Genomic DNA, 18,290 nt, shown 5'->3' on the forward strand with positions numbered 1-18,290 from the left:
TTAAATGTACCAAAAAAACTAATCAGATTAGTAAAACTATGCCTAACCAACACCAAAGCAAAAGTAAGGATCCAAAATCAACTGTCCGATGAGTTTAACATTAATGAAGGTCTAACACAAGGGGATGCACTGTCAACAACACTTTTTAACCTTGCGTTGGAACAAGTAATCAGGAAAACTCCTATAGATAGGGATGGTACAATATTTACAAAGCTCAATCAGATCGTTGCCTACGCAGATGATATAGACATAATCAGCTGGACATTAAAAGACCTAGAAAAAATTTATACATATTTTAAAGAAGCGGCACAGACTATGGGTCTAGAAGTTAATGTCTCAAAGACAAAGTACATGATAACAACTCGGGAAAAAGTACAAACGAAAAGCAACATATCTCTGAGCGGGCAAATATTTGAAAGAGTGGACCGTTTCAAATATTTAGGATCAACAATAACAGAAGGAAATAAAAACAGTGATGAGGTAACAGCAAGAATTTCTCTTGGAAACAAATGCTTCTACAGCCTACAAAATATCATAAAGTCAAAATCACTATCTATTAATTCAAAAGTAAAAATATACACAACAATAATGAGACCTGTAGTAATGTATGCATCAGAAACATGGACCTTGACTAGTGAACAAGAGGAACAACTTCTTAGATGGGAAAGAAAAATCTTAAGGAAAATATATGGACCTATACAGGAGAATGGAGAATGGCGTATAAGAATGAACCACGAAATAAATAGAGTGTTTAACAGACCGACTATCACAAAAGAAATACGAAGTAAACGACTAAGTTGGTTAGGACACGTAGAAAGGATGGATGATAAGAGAAATACAAAAAAAGTACTTAGAAAAGAATTAAATGGGAAGAGACCGAGAGGTAGGCCTAGAAAGAGATGGATTGATGGTATTAACCAGGATTTGAAAGACCTAGGAATACGAGAATGGGAAAAACAAGCAAAGGAAAGAAAAGCATGGGCAGCTATAGTCAAACAAGCAAAACACACATAACGCCGAAAAGACCTCCTCAAAAAAAAAAAAAAAAAAAAAGAAAGTAATATTTTAGATAAATGTCGTTTAGAACTTTTGAGGAGTTGTGCGTGTGGCTGGCCTCCACACCATGTAAAACTTTAGAGCCTAGAAACCCCAACGGGCGACCATGGCCCTCCATGGGCTGTCAGCGGTCACCGATGATGATGATGATTTTTCCTAGACCATAAAAACAGAAGGACTGTTCTTCTATAGAAAACCATTTCAAGTGTTGTTACCTTACAAGTAAACGACAAGGTAAAGAACATCACATATCATTTAAAATATAAAATTTAGATTCTTAGCATATAAAAATATTTTATATTTATGTCATACCTATAAACGTCATATACAGTTAATTGAAGAATAATTCAAGAGAATTGTTATTTTATTGGTGAAATAATATACATTTTGGAGAACACCTAATAAGAAACTAGGTATGAGCAATATCTAGATGGATTGTAGATGGGTGATTTGTCCTAGCCCATAGAAGCGGAAGTTCTATTCTTGTGTGGAGGACCTTCTCGGGTATTGTTGCCTTGTAAGTGATCCACAAGGTAAAGGACTTTATTAACTTATGATAATATGACACTTAGCTCTATAAAATACAGTGGGTTGTTTTGAGAGATTGTATATTTTATATATGGTTTCTTAAACAAACTTGGCATAATGGGCGACAGCAATACAAAGAAATCTTCCATTAGTAGTATAACTACTAGTGGAGGCTTTGACACTTTTCTTTCGTCACAAGTAGACGAGGGGTCAAATTATAATATTAGGAATAGCGTAGAATTAAGTGGAGGAATTGATTTAAGTGTAGGTCTAACTGAAAAGGTTATAACAGAAAATAAAATAAAAGACTTATTTGACTTCATTGAAGGGGAAATGGACCTCGGTAAGAGAATAAACAAAACAGGAAAAGATACACTCAAAACAAAACTTATGTCCTTAACTATAGAATTAGCCAATATGGAAGGTCAAATTAAAATTTTAAAAGAAGAAAATACTAGACAAAGAATTGAAAATGAAGACTTAAAAAATAAAATAACAAAAATGCAGGGAGAAAAGCTATCGTATGCAGATATAACTGCAAAACCTATAAATTACAAAGCTGATAATAAACAATTAATTGAAACAAACAAAAAGATAAATACTCTGTTCATCACCAGTGAGACTGCACAGACTGGAAGGAAGGTGCAGGAAGAATTCACAAAACTCTTAGATCCAAGAAAAACAAAAATAAAAATTAATAAAATGAGAACCACTGGAAAAATTTTAATAATAGAAACTCCAACAAAAGAAGATTTAGAATCTATAAAAAATAATGATAAAATAAAACAAAATTTTAAATGTGAATTACAAAGAAAAAGAAAACCCTTAATAATTATGTATGATATATCTAGTAATGAAAAAGAAGAAAACATCAAAGAATGCATATATGCACAAAATTTTGATGATATTCCAAGGGAGGAATTTGATCAGAATTTTAATATAAAATTTAAAACTGGACAAAGAAATAAACCTACTGTTCATTATGTAATAGAGGCTTCACCTCAAATCAGACAAAGATTGATCTCAAATAAAATTTATGTAGGATTTACAAGTATAAACTCAAAAGACTACTTAGTAGTACCAAAATGTTTAAGATGTAATGATCTGGGACATGTGAGTAAACACTGCACCAAACAGACAGTGTGTGGTCACTGTGGTGATGAACATGAAAATAGAAATTGCAACAAAACTAACCAACCCAAAATTTGCGTACCTTGTAAAAATAGAGGTAAGTTATGTAACAAAGATAAAAAAGAATGTCCAACATATAAATTGCTTCTAGAACGTTTAGTTCAGAAAACAGACTTTGGCACACAATAATTATGAAAATATATAAAAATCAAATAAATATTATATCAAAATCTAAAATAATACAAAATCTAAATATCATAATGTATATATATTTTGACATTCAAATATATGTATATAATAATTTATATCTAAATAACCTAATATATAAAAGTCTCTGTAATACATTGGTCAAAAACAAAATCGAAGAGATAGCAAAGCATACTTTAACTGCTCTTTATATAATACATTGTATCGGATGTGGAGTACGGAGTCAGGAATATAAATATCTTTTAATCACTAAAGTATATATAAAAATCAAAATAAGATTAATGAAAATTAAATTAATAGACATAAAATAAAATATAAATGGCTAATCATTCATTCAAAATAAATATTGGACAAATAAATGGAATGCGTAGTGCAACCGTAATACATGAAATAACGAAATTAGCAGAAGAAAAAAATCTTGATATTACATGCATTCAGGAACCATACACAAAATTGAATAAAGTCCCACACATGCCTATAACTGCACAATGTGCGAGCGTAGGAGATAATCCTATGGCTGTGACCATAATTTTTAACAAAGATATGAAAATTCTATTAATAAGTCAATATAGTAATCGACATTGTGTATGTTTAGAACTTCTAACTAAGGCAGGGAAAATAATTATCGCGAACTTGTATTGTCAGTTCAGTGAAGACATAGACGATTACGTGGAACAGATGAGAGCTATATTCATAGCATACCGAAACGAACGAGTTGTGATTGTGGCTGATGCTAATGCTAAATCAGTATTATGGAATTCAAATCAAACAGATCCGAAAGGTACATTAGTTGAAAAGATGATAAATGAACTTCAACTAATAGTTCATAATAAACCAGGAAATCCACCAACTTTCCAGAATAGAGCAGGTGCATCTAGTAACATAGATATAACTCTATCGAATGTCGCAGCAGCAAACCTAGTTCTAAATTGGAAAGTAGTTGAACATGCAACAATAAGTGATCACAATCTCATAACGTTCAATTTGAGTAACCTAGAGCCACGTAATACGGAAATGTCTTCGTTGAGGTACAATATAAGAAAAGCGAATTTTGAACTACTTAGGTCTGAATTCCGTGCACCACGTCTGATACAAAGAGGGGATAATATAAATACTGCGACAAAAGAATTAACTAAAGCAATTAGAAAAGCAATGGATACAGCAATTCCAAAAATATCCAATAATAAAAAAGTAAAAAACTTTGCCTGGAAGGAAAACCTCACGAGAATGAGAAGCAATGTAAGACATGCGCGAAAGCGATATCAACGAAGTAGTATGCCTGGTTATATAAAAACGTGGATCAGCCGACATCATTTCACGATAATCGGAAATTCGGACACATTTGAATGTCAACTGGTAAATGGTTCATATCGGAATGAAAACGTTATTGTACCATTAAATTCTTCACTACAAGCTAAATACCTTGATAATCCATTATGGACCCATGTGAGACCTGGCAGTTCAGTACCTTTGTACGATGGAACCCTATTTTCAATCAGAGGAGCAACATTTATGTTTTCGTTAGAACAAAAGAAAAATATTTTTGATCCTGATTATGTATTAACCATGTCGAGGAACCAGAAGGATTTAAAATATAAATTTGATTCTTGCAATCATGTAGTTAGTCAAATGGCAGCAATATTTTGGAGTAATTTAGGACTCCCCCGACGAGAGAATGAATATGCTGCAGCTTGTCCATTATGCTTAAAAAGATTACATGGTCATCCTGGATATATTCGCTGGGAGCGTTAACTTTGACACATGGTCACGTGGTACACTGTGGCTGTTAATGGGACGATCTTATGTGTATTCCTTATGGGCGAATTGCAAAAACAAGAGATTATTTAAAATATTACTATTAATTTTGTACAATTGTATCAGTACATAATAAGAAATTTGATATAAATACTATATATGGTAGAAATTGTCTGATATAATACATAAATATAATTTCGATATACAAACTTCCAAAGAGATTTTTAGGTTAACAGCCGTAATGTGAGGTTACGACTGTCAAGGACTTCGTAAATGTAAACAAAAGTTGCAAAGCCGGCCAAAGCCAGAATTTGCTCAATCTCAAAGCCTTTTTAATTCCTATAAAGATGAAATGTTGCTTCCTCTGCAGCTTTGTCTGCTTAAGTATAGTGTTTTTAACATAATACCACCATAATTCGGTCTTAAATTTCTATGAAATACAGTTTTTTAGTGATACTCACCAAGCAAAGTTTACAAACTTGTGAATGTGAACTATTCTATTTTGTATAATAAAAATGGTAATGTGCTTTGTCCCGGATTGTACAAAATATTGTGTTGTGAAAGAGGGATATGTAGATTCTTTGTTGTTCCAAAAGATCTGGTTGCAAAGAAGAATTTCATTACTAAGGTAAGAAAATATAGTGAAGAAAAGAATTGAATTTATCATTTTATAAATGATTCACACACGGAAAGAATCTGTCTATTCTTTGTTGGTTTGCTCTTGCCACTTTGTGAATTCTGACCAACAATTTTTGTGCAAAACAAAACCAAAGGTTTTTTGACAGACAATCAACTTTTACATCCAAATTAAATGAGTAAAGTAAGTAATTTTACTTGAATATCTGTGTTGAAATATCTGTTACAATGCTGTAGAGGGCAAATCTACTTTCTAGAATTTATTTTCAAGGACCCATTCTGCATATAGAGGTCCTCTCATTTCGCTGAGTTGATTTTCATTTTAGTATGATAATATATTTGTTGGTCCATTTATATTTTCTTTGTCCGCCTGGTATATAAATTCTCAATTTTATGATGTAGATAGTGATGCCTGATTGAAATTCCAAAATTTATTTCCATTATCTCAAATATACTAAATTTACAATTAAGATGCAGTAAAAATAAACAAACCAAGACACGTTAAATGCTGCTAATAGGAGCACTCCTGAATCATAATTTACAATATATATACACTGTAAATCCCAAATCATTATTTCCAAAATTTATACATTGTAAATTATAATTTGCGAGTGCTCCTAGTAGCATTTAACGTGTCTTGGTTTGTTTATTTTTACTGCATCTTAATTGTAAATTTAGTATAGTCTTTATTGAGAAAATACTACTTTAGCTTGCCATTTTCATTATAAATTATTTCCAGTAAAACAGTCATTCTCTTTAGATATTTTATTCCAAAACGTATTTATTAAGTGCTTAATTTTTTGTAATTTTGTCTTAATAGAAATACCTACTTCTCTATCTGCTAATATTGACCTTCAGGTAATTTATTTTGCTCATATAAATACGATGTTATGTGCTGGTCTCACTCAGGTTTATTTGTATAGGCTCTGCCAAGTGAAACCTAAACAAACCTAGTTGGTAAGTAGGTTTTCTGATTTTATTGCTTAATTCTCTGTTCACATTTTTGTTAATTGAATGGTGGGCTACAACAATGTTGTAACCGACAGAATCGAGATTATGCAGGAGATGAAAAAAACACATTGACACGCCATTTATGAACATACGGATACCAACATTGCGATACGAAAAACTCACGGAAGGCAAAATATTTTTAGCCAGATTGAAAGATGCTCGCATTGGTCTTTGGATATACAATAATATTGCATTAAAACCTCACTTTGACCCAATATGTCGCTTTTACAACATTGTTGTAGCCCACCATTCAATTGACTAACTCATTTGCATAATATATTTGTTTGATTATTTCATTCATAGGAGATTCTGACCAATACAAAGCTACAGAAATCTGAATTAAATTGATAATTTTTGATAATTGCCCGTCTTTAAGTATATTACGTCAGAGATGCCCTTCGTTGCTACGAAAAAATACATTCAGTGACATTAATGACAATTAATGGTTTAAAAATTATAAAAGTGATGACTTTCAATCATCAAATATTTATAAAAATGTTGTGTTTAATTGTACTAATTTGTACTTACAACATAAATAAATTACAATAAAATTTTGGTTTTGAACAGTTTTATTCATGAAATAATCGCAACAAATTGCACTCGACCTCTGAAATTAATATAGAATTTTTGCTCTCGTGACACTTTGACATAATTTCACTCGCCTTTGGCTTGTGAAATTAAAACTGTCAACGTGTCACTGGGGAAAAATTCAATAATTTTAGAGCTTTTGTGCAATTACTACTGATAATTTGATTCATCCAATTAGGTAAAGAAAATATTTGTGGGGTATTTATTTTCTGTTAATGCTAATTTATTGATATATCAGCAGTTATGTTAAATAATAATTTCTCAAGTTTCATTTATTGGTTTAAAAATTTGTTAATTTTATAGAAATATTTGGAATTCAATTAATTTAACAGAAGATTTTATTTTCTGATTAAGGGGTGTTTCAATTAAAACATTTGTTATAACTTTTAGTTCAAAAGTAACCTGTAAATTTTTCTGTACTGCTGACAGGGTATATTAAGGTTTTGTTGGCTTGGGTGATAGGGGCCCTTCATAAATTTATGCTGTGTGTTCTCTACATCTCAATTTCTCTTTTAGGCACCCAGGAGAAGGGCATGGCCCTAACTTTCAAATATGAGTATTATAGAAAATTAACAGTTCCCCAGGCAACCATTCAATGAGAATCGTAGAAAAAGTAACAGTTCCCTAGGCAACTATCCAATGAAAATCTTAAGGCCATAATGAATTGTATCACCCGAATGTCATAGTCTAGGGGTGAGCAAGTCTCTCAGGCTGGGTTAATTCACTATTGCCTATTTGCAAGAGCAATTGTCAACATTTCTACAGTTCCACAGGTGACCATATTGTCTCTTTTTGGACATACCATCTGACACCCTCTGAAGAAGATCTTGGGGTGTAAATAACCCAGGACAGCACCGGAAGAAGCCGTCAGACCACAAGCTAAATTTCTTATTAAAATCTATATCTTGCCTATAAACAGAGACAAACTATTTTTATATAAAATAACTTTATTAGTTCTAAAATGTAGATATTGAATTGTGACCATAATAAAATGAGAAAATAAAGTGTTTATACCGAATTTCACCTTTTTACTTTACTGATGCAGAGGAGCAGAATACAAGAACCCATAAAGGTCTCAGGCTCGCTGTGTTATGTTGAATTTGTTTCTTGGTCCAATGTTGGCACTTGGAAATGAATTTAATATCTCATCATCAATATGATCACGACAATGTATTGAAATTTTGTAGAAATCAAATTCAAAATGTGAAAAATGAAACATGAGTCAGTACTTTCCAGGAGGCCTTTACCAGGACCCAGTACCTCTTGTTGCAAATCCACCTACTTCTCCAGTGAGAAGTGAAGAAGAAAGTCAACCCGGCACTGCCAATGAAGCTACTCAGTTTCTACTCCTTTGGTTGCAACTATGGAAGCAGTAAATATTGCAAAGTAGTTGTCTTCTTGTTTTTATATAGTTTGTCCGCTCTAACTTTTCCCATGTGGCACAACTTTTCTGTTTTGACTTAATTTTCAAACAAATTAAGTCGAAACCTAAAGTGAAACGAACGTCGATGTGTATATACATTTTGTATATTTATACTATATACTACACACATCAGCATACGGTTCACTTTAGGTTTTGACTTAATTTGTTTGAAAATAAGTTGTGACGCATGGGAAAAGTTAGAGCGGACGAACTATACTGGTTTATCATACAAATATGTATTTATGTGTTTATAATATGAGTTTAGACTGATGTCAAATAATTGTTATCAAGATTGAGCTGTGGTCAATGTACCTAAAATTGATCCGTTACTATTTACAGTGATGAAATTGAAACCAAATCTTGTGAATGAAGATTTAGGCATTATATTTAAAATTTCAATGAGGATTTCATCCTACTGAATCTGGTTTAAACATGCTACATGAAATATTATTTCAAAATATTATGAAGGATATTCACAGCAGGAATAAAAATAACTTATTGCATGCCAACATGATTCAAAAATTTTATAAATTGTAGAATAATTTTAGACTGCACAAAAATCTATTGTAACTAACCAAAAAATTGGAAAAACAGATAGAGTAACATATAGCTCATATAAACATAGAAATACTTTAAAATGTCTAATTGGAGTGGCTCCCAATGGCGTAGTTACTTATGCAAGTAAGGTTCACTATTTGACAAGAAGATAGTAAAAAATTTAGTATGTATATTACAGCAGATGATATCAGGTGACTTAATAATTGCTGATAAATGATTTTTGGTTTCCCATTTGGTTCCTTCAGGTGTAAGTTCAAAAAATAGACCACCTCTTTTAACAACTGCTCAATTTACACCAAACCAATAATTGCTAAAGGAAGAATACATGTCAGAAAAATCATAGCATGTGATTTGACTTTAAAAAACACATGCAATGATGACAGCAACATTCTCATGTTAGGGGTCCCACAGTAAATCACTAGAAAAAACTCCATTATACCATCCAGGCGCGGATCCAGGGGGGGGGGGCAGAGGGGGCAATTGCCCCCCCCCCCGAGAATCTGAGGACAAAAAAAAATGTGTATTTATTTCTAAATTGAGGATAACGAGTGCCACTGGCCACACAGAAAAGAGCTTTATATATTTAGCGATTGTCCTATTCAAAGTTTGTTTCCGCGTGCAAATTTCCCGTGCTCTCTCGTCGAATAATATTCATTGAAACAGTTCCGTAAAGATTTTAATTTGCTTGCTGTAAAGCTTATAACCGTGCGCACGCCCTAGCGTTAGAAATTAGAAACGGAACTTCGATTAGATTAGATTGCGCTCGACATAGTTCCTTATTCTGACGCTAGAACGCGCGCATGTACAACAACAAATAAGATGCCATTTTGATGTCGGTGCTTATTTGTGCTTTGTTGTTGTTGTGAGCTGATGTTATGAAACGAGCTGCCAAAATTACAACGTTCTTCAAAAAGTTGAAGACAACGTCAGGTAAGGTTACTCTATTTCATAAGCCATAGTAATAAAAGCTAGTAGGTTAGTAGGTTTAATGGTTATTTTTTACGCTTGCTACGTTTTTGTTTACTGTTTAGGCTATTATTTAGGACTCACTAAAAATTAGTTTAACTTTACTTTTATTTTTTATTTATATTTAACGTTTTTTTGTGTTTAATTAGTCTACCATTTTAAAGTAAAATACATTTTTTAATGTAAGAAATCAGATAAAATCAAATTTAATTGATTAAATGTTAATTTTGTTTGATTTTCACTCTAAAACAATTTCAGATAGCAGTAATGGTGAGACTGAGGGTGCAAAACGAGACGATGAAGATAAACCCGAATCACTTACAATAATTCGAGATGAAGTGGAAGTGGGACAACATGAGCAAAGCTCGCTTGCTGTGTCACAAAACCCAAACTTCGAAGTGGAAGTTTTCGGTAAGCCTTTTTTGTAATAGCGAGCAACAACATATAATCCTGCAAAAGGCACATATAGAGGATAAGAGCTTTAAAATGATACCCAATTTGCCTAGAAAAATAATTATTTAGGGGTTGATTTGTTGAGTACGAAAATCAAGTAAATTGTTTTAATAATGTGGATGATAACTTTTAATACAAGTTACATTTTAAATTAAACAAACTATTTCAAGTCTTAAGACCGCGTCCCACCATCAAATAATTTGATCAAACTTGACAGTTAGTGACACAAAGTGACAGTTAGTGACGTCACATCCTGAGTGTTCATTGTGGATAATAATGAAAAACTTTAATTTTAAATAAAGTACAAACAAGTTAGACAACACAATACAAAACATTTGATTAAACTAGACTGTTAGTGAGAGCACAGATTTTTAGAATTTAAAAAAAAAACTGCAATTGTGACGTCACTTTGACGTACTTGCGGAGTTTGCTCAAACTGTTTGATCAAATTATTTGATGGTGAGACGCGGCCTTAATAGGTCTAGTCGATCAATTATTTCAAGGTTGTGTTTTTTTAGGAGATCCTCTGGCCTTGGATTCACACTCAAAAAGCAGTGGACCTACCAACTCCTCAAGCGAATCCAGACCTACAATTAACTCTGAAGGTAAAGTGAAAGAGCTCTCTTCAAATCATATCATCAAAGATATAGGGCTATATGTAAATAACAAGCCTGATGATTACACAAAATATCTTCTTTTGGAAGAACATTGGAAGCCACCCTCAAACTACGTGTATCCATATTCAGAAAACTCAAAGGGCGTTAAAAGGTATTTGTCTAAAACCCACCTAGAAAATCATACATGGCTTGTACTTTCAGAGTCGAAGAAAGGTTTGTTCTGTAAATACTGTGCACTTTTCGCCCAAGAAAAGGCAGGTCACAATAAGGGCGTGAAGCTGGGGAGACTTGTAATTGAACCTTTGACACGGTTTAAAGACTTAACAGGAAAAGATGGCGACTTGCAAACCCATGAAAGAAGTTTATACCATAAAACCTGTGTAGAAATGGGGAAAGACTTTTTGAAAACTTACAAATCACCTAATAAAGAAGTTATCAATCAGGTATGCTCTGAGCGGCTTCGTCAGGTTACAGAAAATCGTGAAAGGCTAAAGCCCATTATCAAAACCATTATTTTGCTCGGGCGTCAAAACATACCTTTTCGAGGTCACAGGGACGATGGTCCTATCAACCTAGACATTGAAACTTCAGCAGCAAATCAGGGGAATTTCAAAGCTCTCTTGCAGTTCAGAGTAGACGCGGGTGACAAAGCTCTCGAAAAACATCTTAATACATCATCTTCTCGAGCAACATATATTAGCAAAACAACGCAAAATGCTTTAATAGAGTGTTGTGGGGATGAAATTAGGGATGAAATTCTGAAAAGAATACTCGAGTCCAAATATTGGTCTATGATGTTTGACGAAACCAGTGATTTGTCTCATAAGGAACAGATTACATTAGTTGTCCGTTATCTTTGGAAAGATGCCGTAAGGGAGGACTTCATAACTTTTATTGATGCATACAATGCAGCAGCAGATGTAAATGGTAAAGAGTGTAAAGAGAACAAACTATCAGGGAAAACTCTAGGTGAAATAGTCTTAAGGAATGTAAAAGAACTTGGCTTAGACCTTAGTTACTGTGTAGGCATAGGTACAGATGGGGCTTCGGTAATGACATCTGAAGAATCAGGTAGTGTAACAAAGATCCAATCAGAGGCAGTTAGTGCAAAACGGCTTCCATGCTACAACCACGCCTTGAATAATTCTATTTCTAAATCTAATAAGATTCGATCCATAAATAATGCCGTTGGCATTATGAAAGAAGTCATTCACTTTTATAATCAGTCAGCAAAAAGGAATGCTGTTCTAACTGAACACGTAGGAAGGCAACTAGTGAGCCTCTGTGAAACTAGGTGGGTAGATAGACATGATGCAGTAATTTTATTTTTTTGTGCATTGCCAGAAATTGTCGATTCATTTACAGAGATAAGCGAATGGAAAGAGTCCGAGTCAGCCAAAAAGGCCGTATTGTATATCAACTCAATAACAAGCACTGAATTCATTTTTTCTTGCGTTTGTCTGGTAGATATTCTGAAAAGGACCCTTCCCCTAAGCAAGTTATTGCAAAAACCAAACTTAGACTTGAACAAGGCTTCCAATGCAGTGACAGACACACTGACATGTCTGAAGGATAGGAGACGAAATTGTGATGATCATTTCACAGAGTTATACTTGGAAGCTCTAACTACCTCTGAAAAGCTGGGCGTGCAGCTCAAAATGCCCAGAGTAGTGAAAAGCCAAAGGCATAGAGAAAACTACGAAGCAGAGACAGTGATGGAATATTATAGGATGTCCATGTATATACCACTTCTCGACAATGTCATCACTGATCTACAAACCAGGTTCTCCGAAGAAAACCTATTGTGCTTTGACCTCAACCTTTTAATGCCTGCAAATATGTTGAACACCAATGTCAGCGAAAAATGCTTGGAGTTGAACGTGAGGCTGCAGAAAGTTTGCCAGAACTTTAAAACTCTTTTGCCCAGTGATTCTGAAGTGGTACTTGAAGGAGAGTTAAGCATTTGGAGAGCGAAGTGGTCAAGGGAGAAAGAAGAAGGAATGAAAATTCCAAACTGTGCCATAGAAGTACTCAAATGCTGCGATGGAGATATGTTTCCAACTGTACGAACACTTCTACAAATACTTATCACACTACCAGTAAGTGTTGCAAGTGCTGAAAGGTCATTCAGCAGCCTTAAGCTCGTTAAATCCTGGCTACGGACAAGAATGGTTGAAGAGAGGTTGAATGGATTGTGCCTTTTATACATACATCGTGATATTGAGGTGAATGTTGAGAACGTAATTGAGCGTTATGCTAAAGGAGGAAAAAGAAGGCTGGACTTTATTGTTTAAGTTTTATGGAGAAAGTATGTAAATAATAAAGTAATGCTTTGAATCTTCAAAAAAGTGTTTTGTGTTTTTATTTCCCTAACCAAGTAGGCTTTAATGAATAAATCCAATTAAAAACTATAGATTTAAATTACAAAATATGATCATGTTTTAGTCTCTAGATTGTCTAAAAACACGAGTTTTCAGTTACATTTTTCCAGACCCAGACCCCCCGGAAGGTTCCCCACATAATCCTCCTTGCCCCCCCCCCCGAAATCATGCCCTGGATCCGCCACTGATACCATCCCGAAAGTATGGATCATTCTATGAATATACAACTCTCTTGGATTATCTCGATAACGAATATTTTACTGTGCAAAATATGAAAAACGAAAGTAAATTGAAAATTACATTGTTGTTTATGGGAATAATGACTAGAGCCATTTACTTTCGTACTTATGTTGCACAGTAAAATATTCATTGTTGAGATAATCCAAGAGTCATATATTCGTTGAATGGCCCATATTTGATCTTACATTTAATTTACTCTCAAAATTAACACCAAAGTCTGATTTTATATGTATGTTATTTTAAAATATAAATTAGGTATCCTTGATATGTTGATTGACTTACTAATCATGGTACATATTTTCTTTCTATTGATTTACTCTTTTAATATGGGTAACCACATCCACTTAGGAATTTGCAACCCAATTGGGTTCAGTAACATAATTAGTCACTTCTTTGATTTTTCTTTTTATCATTCATTATGGAAGTAAATATTGTAGAATCAAAATGAGTGAATGAATTAATTCAATGAGTTATATATTTAATTAGTTTCAAGTAACATTTTAAAATCAAAAGTGTTTTATGCATGTAATCTGGAAAATAAAAATAATAAATTTCTATTTTTGCTATCTTCAATATGTATATGTTTAGATACATAAAATAAACAAAAAAATGTAATTTTAAAGTGCTTTATTTCCACATAAAAATGGTATAAGTATACTTATTTATTCAAATAAAATGTTTTTAATAATTTTATATTGTGTTCCCAGCATTATTCAATACCGACATCATATATGATCAATTCTGAAGGCATCCAGATCACTAGGTGGCACACCTTCCTTTTTATTAATTATAAGTTGCCTTGATTTTGGTTGTAACAATCGTGCTTTGTGTTCAGTACTCATTTTTTTCTTTCATTAAAATATATGATATAGTCCCTATAAAACATATCATTAACCAATGATTTGGACTCTTCTTTGTTCTTTTCCAAATTTTATGGCCTTTATATTCTGAAAAAATAAAAAGAAATATACTTTTATTTTACCTACTTTTAAATTACTTTATTGTCTTTTATTTATTTATTTCACTCTGAAGCAACAGTTTGAAGCCTCATCGAAAGATCAGTTGTTCAAACTTTGCTCAGATTTCATTTCTTTATTGTGGTATGTTGAAGATGATGTGTCAACACATATTGCAAAGTTAGAACGAATTTTCAATTAGCTAAATAATGGGCTTGAAATGAAGCAACTAAGTAAGGTACCAGATGTAATGATTATATCCAAAATTCTACATTATTTTACCTGGTCAGTATGAAAGCTAGCTTATAATTAACAATGCAGTGCATGTAAACAATGATTTAAGTTGTTAAAGATGTTCAAAATTTATCTACTCTTTCCACAATAACGGTATATTATTAAAATATTTTTATCATTTTTTCTCTTTTCTCGATTATTCGTTTTTATTGTATAGTATATAAATTAATCTAATCACTGAATACATAGATAGTGAAAAAAATTAATTACATTAATGAATAATTTACGTGATTTTACAAATAAATAACTTCTATTCAAAAATTGAACGGAAATATGATCTAGTTCTCATTCATTACTGATGACGACATTGCTGTCAACTTATGTTTACATCTACTGCATTGCTTATGTGATTTTACTATATGCTTATATAGTAAATATATACAGGGTGTCCCGAAAAGATTGGTCATAAATTATACCACAGATTCTGGGGTCAAAAATAGATTGATTGAACCTCACTTTTCTATATAAAATAGTGCACACAAAAAAAGTTACAGCCTTTTGAAGTTACAAAATAAAAATCGATTTTTTTTTCATATATCGAAAACTCTTAGAGATTTTTTATGGAAAACGGACATGTGGCATTCAACCCCCCAAACTTCTGTGTACGTTCCAATTAAATTATTATTGTGGCACCACTAGTTAAACACAATCTTTTCAAAACTTTTTTGCCTCTTGGCTTGGTACTTTTTCAATAAGTCAGTGTTTATCAAGATATTTTGAATATGTGTCGAATCCACCACATATTTGCATATGGTTAACTACGAGTATAGACCTGTTAATAATCTGAAAATTTATTTATAATTTACATTTTTAGGTATGTTTTAAAAAAGAAGACGAATCTCGATAAAACGTGACTTATCAAAAAAAGACTGAAAAAGAAAGATTTAACTTATGGTACCACAATAATAGTTTAATTGCAACATACACAAACATTTGGGGGGTTTAAAGGAACAAAATCCCCAAAAAATTTTATGGTAAATACATTAAAAAAGAAGCCGCATCTCGATAAAAATTGGCTTATCGAAAAAATACTAGGAGGCAAAAAAGTTTTTAAAACGTGTTTAACTAATGGTACCACAATAATAAATTAATTGGAACATACAAAAAAAGCTTGGGGGGGTTTAAGGGAACAAAACCCCCATTCAATTTTTATGTGGTGGACAAATTTCACTATAATTTTGTTTTAAGATGTTCCTGCCATGAGAATGATACATGTCCATTTTCAATAAAAAATCTCGAATAGTTTACGATATATTGAAAAAAATCGATTTTCATTTTGTAACTTCAAAGGGCTGTAACTTTTTTTATGAGCACATTTGTACTAAGGTAAGTTAGGTTCAATCGAACTATTTTTGACCCCAGAATGTGTGGTATAATTTATGACCAATCTTTTCGGGACACCCTGTATAGTTTCACACAAGGAAGTGAAAATTTTTGAAGCTGCGACAAAATACACTAATATACTGAGTAACAAGAAGAAGCTAGAGCTGTCGATGTTATGAAGCTACAGAGATGGCGAGACTTAGCAGCATCCAAACGAGATACATAGGAAAGGCAGATGAAAATCACTAGTTTTTTTCGCTCATTCTAAACTATTCTATCTACAATGTCCGATGTAAATCAATGTTAAACTGATTCTAGTTTTATTTTATTTTTTTTAAATTAATATGTGCATACAGTATACAGTACATAATTAAAGACTTTGAAGAGTAAGTCCATTACAATAGACGTAAACTTATGTTTCATTTAACCCTCTATATCAGTGGTTCCCAACCTTTTATCTCTGGTGACCCAAATTCTGATGTTTTTTCACATTCGCGACCCATCCCTCACCCATGATGATACACTATTCTGTACTCTGTACGCTACTTAGCTACTGTAAGAGCCATGACGTGACCCACCGGTTGGGAAATGCTGCTCTATATTATATTAATGCCATTTTAGCTTATCTGCCCTTCCGTCTGCCCATTTGTGGTGGATAACCGAGACTCCCTGTATTTATAGTAAATTAACAATAACAATGGACCATTTTCAAAAGAATATTCTAAAAGAAAAATATGTTACCTGTTAATGTTTTAAACAAGGATGTTGGGAATCTACTCCTATTTATGGCTCACAAAACAATTCTGAAATTGTTGAAAGTTAGCAGTTTTCACACATATTTCTTCTATTCTCACTTCAGAAATTTTTAAATCCAGGTATTGTTGGGAAAATACAATGATTTCTACATCTACTATATCCTATATAGGTTCCCTCTTAATTAGCCAGTGCAACATTTTCAAATGACCCTGGTTTGTCTTTAAATCTGTCAAATGTCTCGCTGTTTATAATAGGTCTACTGACAATGGCCCCCCTCTAAAACCAAGTTATATATAAAGATTATAAAAAAACATTTATTTATTTCAAAAATCTGAACCATCTAGCCTGTAGTAATATATGCATCAGACTTGGACTTTGACTAGTGAACAAGGAGAACAACTTCTTAGATAAGAAAGAAAAATATATGGACCTGTACAGGAGAATGGCATATAAGAATGAACCACAAAATAAATACGAGTGTTAAACAGAACGACTATCATAAAAGAAATACAAAGTAAACACCTGAGTTGGTTGGGACACGTAGAAAGGATGATTATAAGAGAAATACAACAAAGTACTTAGAAAATAATAAACTGGAAGAGACCGAGAGGTAGGCCTAGAAAGAGATGGATTGATGGTATTAACCAGGATTTAAAAGACCTAGGAATATGAGAATGGGAAAAACAAGCAAAAGAAAGGAAAACATGGGCAACAGTAGTCAAGCAAGCAAAACACATAACGCACAAAAGACCTCCTTAAAAAAGAAACAAGAAAGTAATATTATTATGTTAGATAAGTAACGTTTACAACTTTTGATGCCTTATGCCTGTGGCTGTCTCCACACCTTGCAAAACTTTAGAGCCTAGAAACCCCAACGGGCGACCATGGCCCTCCATGGGGTGTCAGTGCCCAGTGGTCATTGATGATGATTTAATTTAATAGATAAAAGATAAAAGAGAGGTTAACATACTTTTGTCTTCGAATAGCACTAATCCATTTTTTTCTTTGATCCTGCCTATCTTTGGATTTAGGAAATCGAAAGAATTTGACTCCACTATTTCTCCATGTAAATAGACAGTCAAAAACGACACAAGAACCGTGATGGGGCATTTTAAAAAAATTAACGGAAAAATATAATTGATGTTGATGTAGTAAGTAGAACACTCACAGGCGGTGTTGCCAGAGAAATTTTTGTAAATGCACTGGAATGACTGGAATATTGACACAAAATGTACTAAACCAACACATTTTGTACAATAACATAAAAAAATGTCGTTTAATGTTATTTGAAGCAAATTTATTATATCACAAAATTTTAAGTTTTTACTTTAGATACTTTAGTATCACAAGTTTGGTTGTTAATTGTATCAAATTGGTACAATTGTACCAACTCTGGCAACGCTTGTGGGAC

General features: G+C 32.8%; 2 long non-coding RNA genes across 3 annotated transcripts; one reads left to right on the top strand and one right to left on the bottom strand.

Moving 5' to 3' along the window:
• The first annotated feature begins 4,705 nt into the window (after nucleotides 1-4,705).
• LOC126892571 (uncharacterized) lies at nucleotides 4,706-7,930 on the top strand. 2 transcript variants are annotated; one of them, XR_007700912.1, is made up of 2 exons: nucleotides 4,706-6,270; nucleotides 7,429-7,930. It is a non-coding gene; the product is annotated as an uncharacterized LOC126892571 (long non-coding RNA). The 2 variants fall into 2 exon arrangements; XR_007700911.1 differs by having other exon boundaries at nucleotides 4,706-5,305.
• Nucleotides 7,931-14,162: 6,232 nt separating this feature from the next.
• LOC126892570 (uncharacterized) lies at nucleotides 14,163-17,999 on the bottom strand. The gene is made up of 3 exons (XR_007700910.1): nucleotides 17,850-17,999; nucleotides 16,865-17,155; nucleotides 14,163-14,497 (listed from the first exon to the last, which is right to left on the bottom strand). It is a non-coding gene; the product is annotated as an uncharacterized LOC126892570 (long non-coding RNA).
• Between the last annotated feature and the right edge of the window lie 291 nt (nucleotides 18,000-18,290).

The sequence above is a fragment of the Diabrotica virgifera genome, chromosome 9 (assembly GCF_917563875.1).
Source record: "Diabrotica virgifera virgifera chromosome 9, PGI_DIABVI_V3a".
Lineage (NCBI taxonomy): Eukaryota > Metazoa > Arthropoda > Insecta > Coleoptera > Chrysomelidae > Diabrotica > Diabrotica virgifera.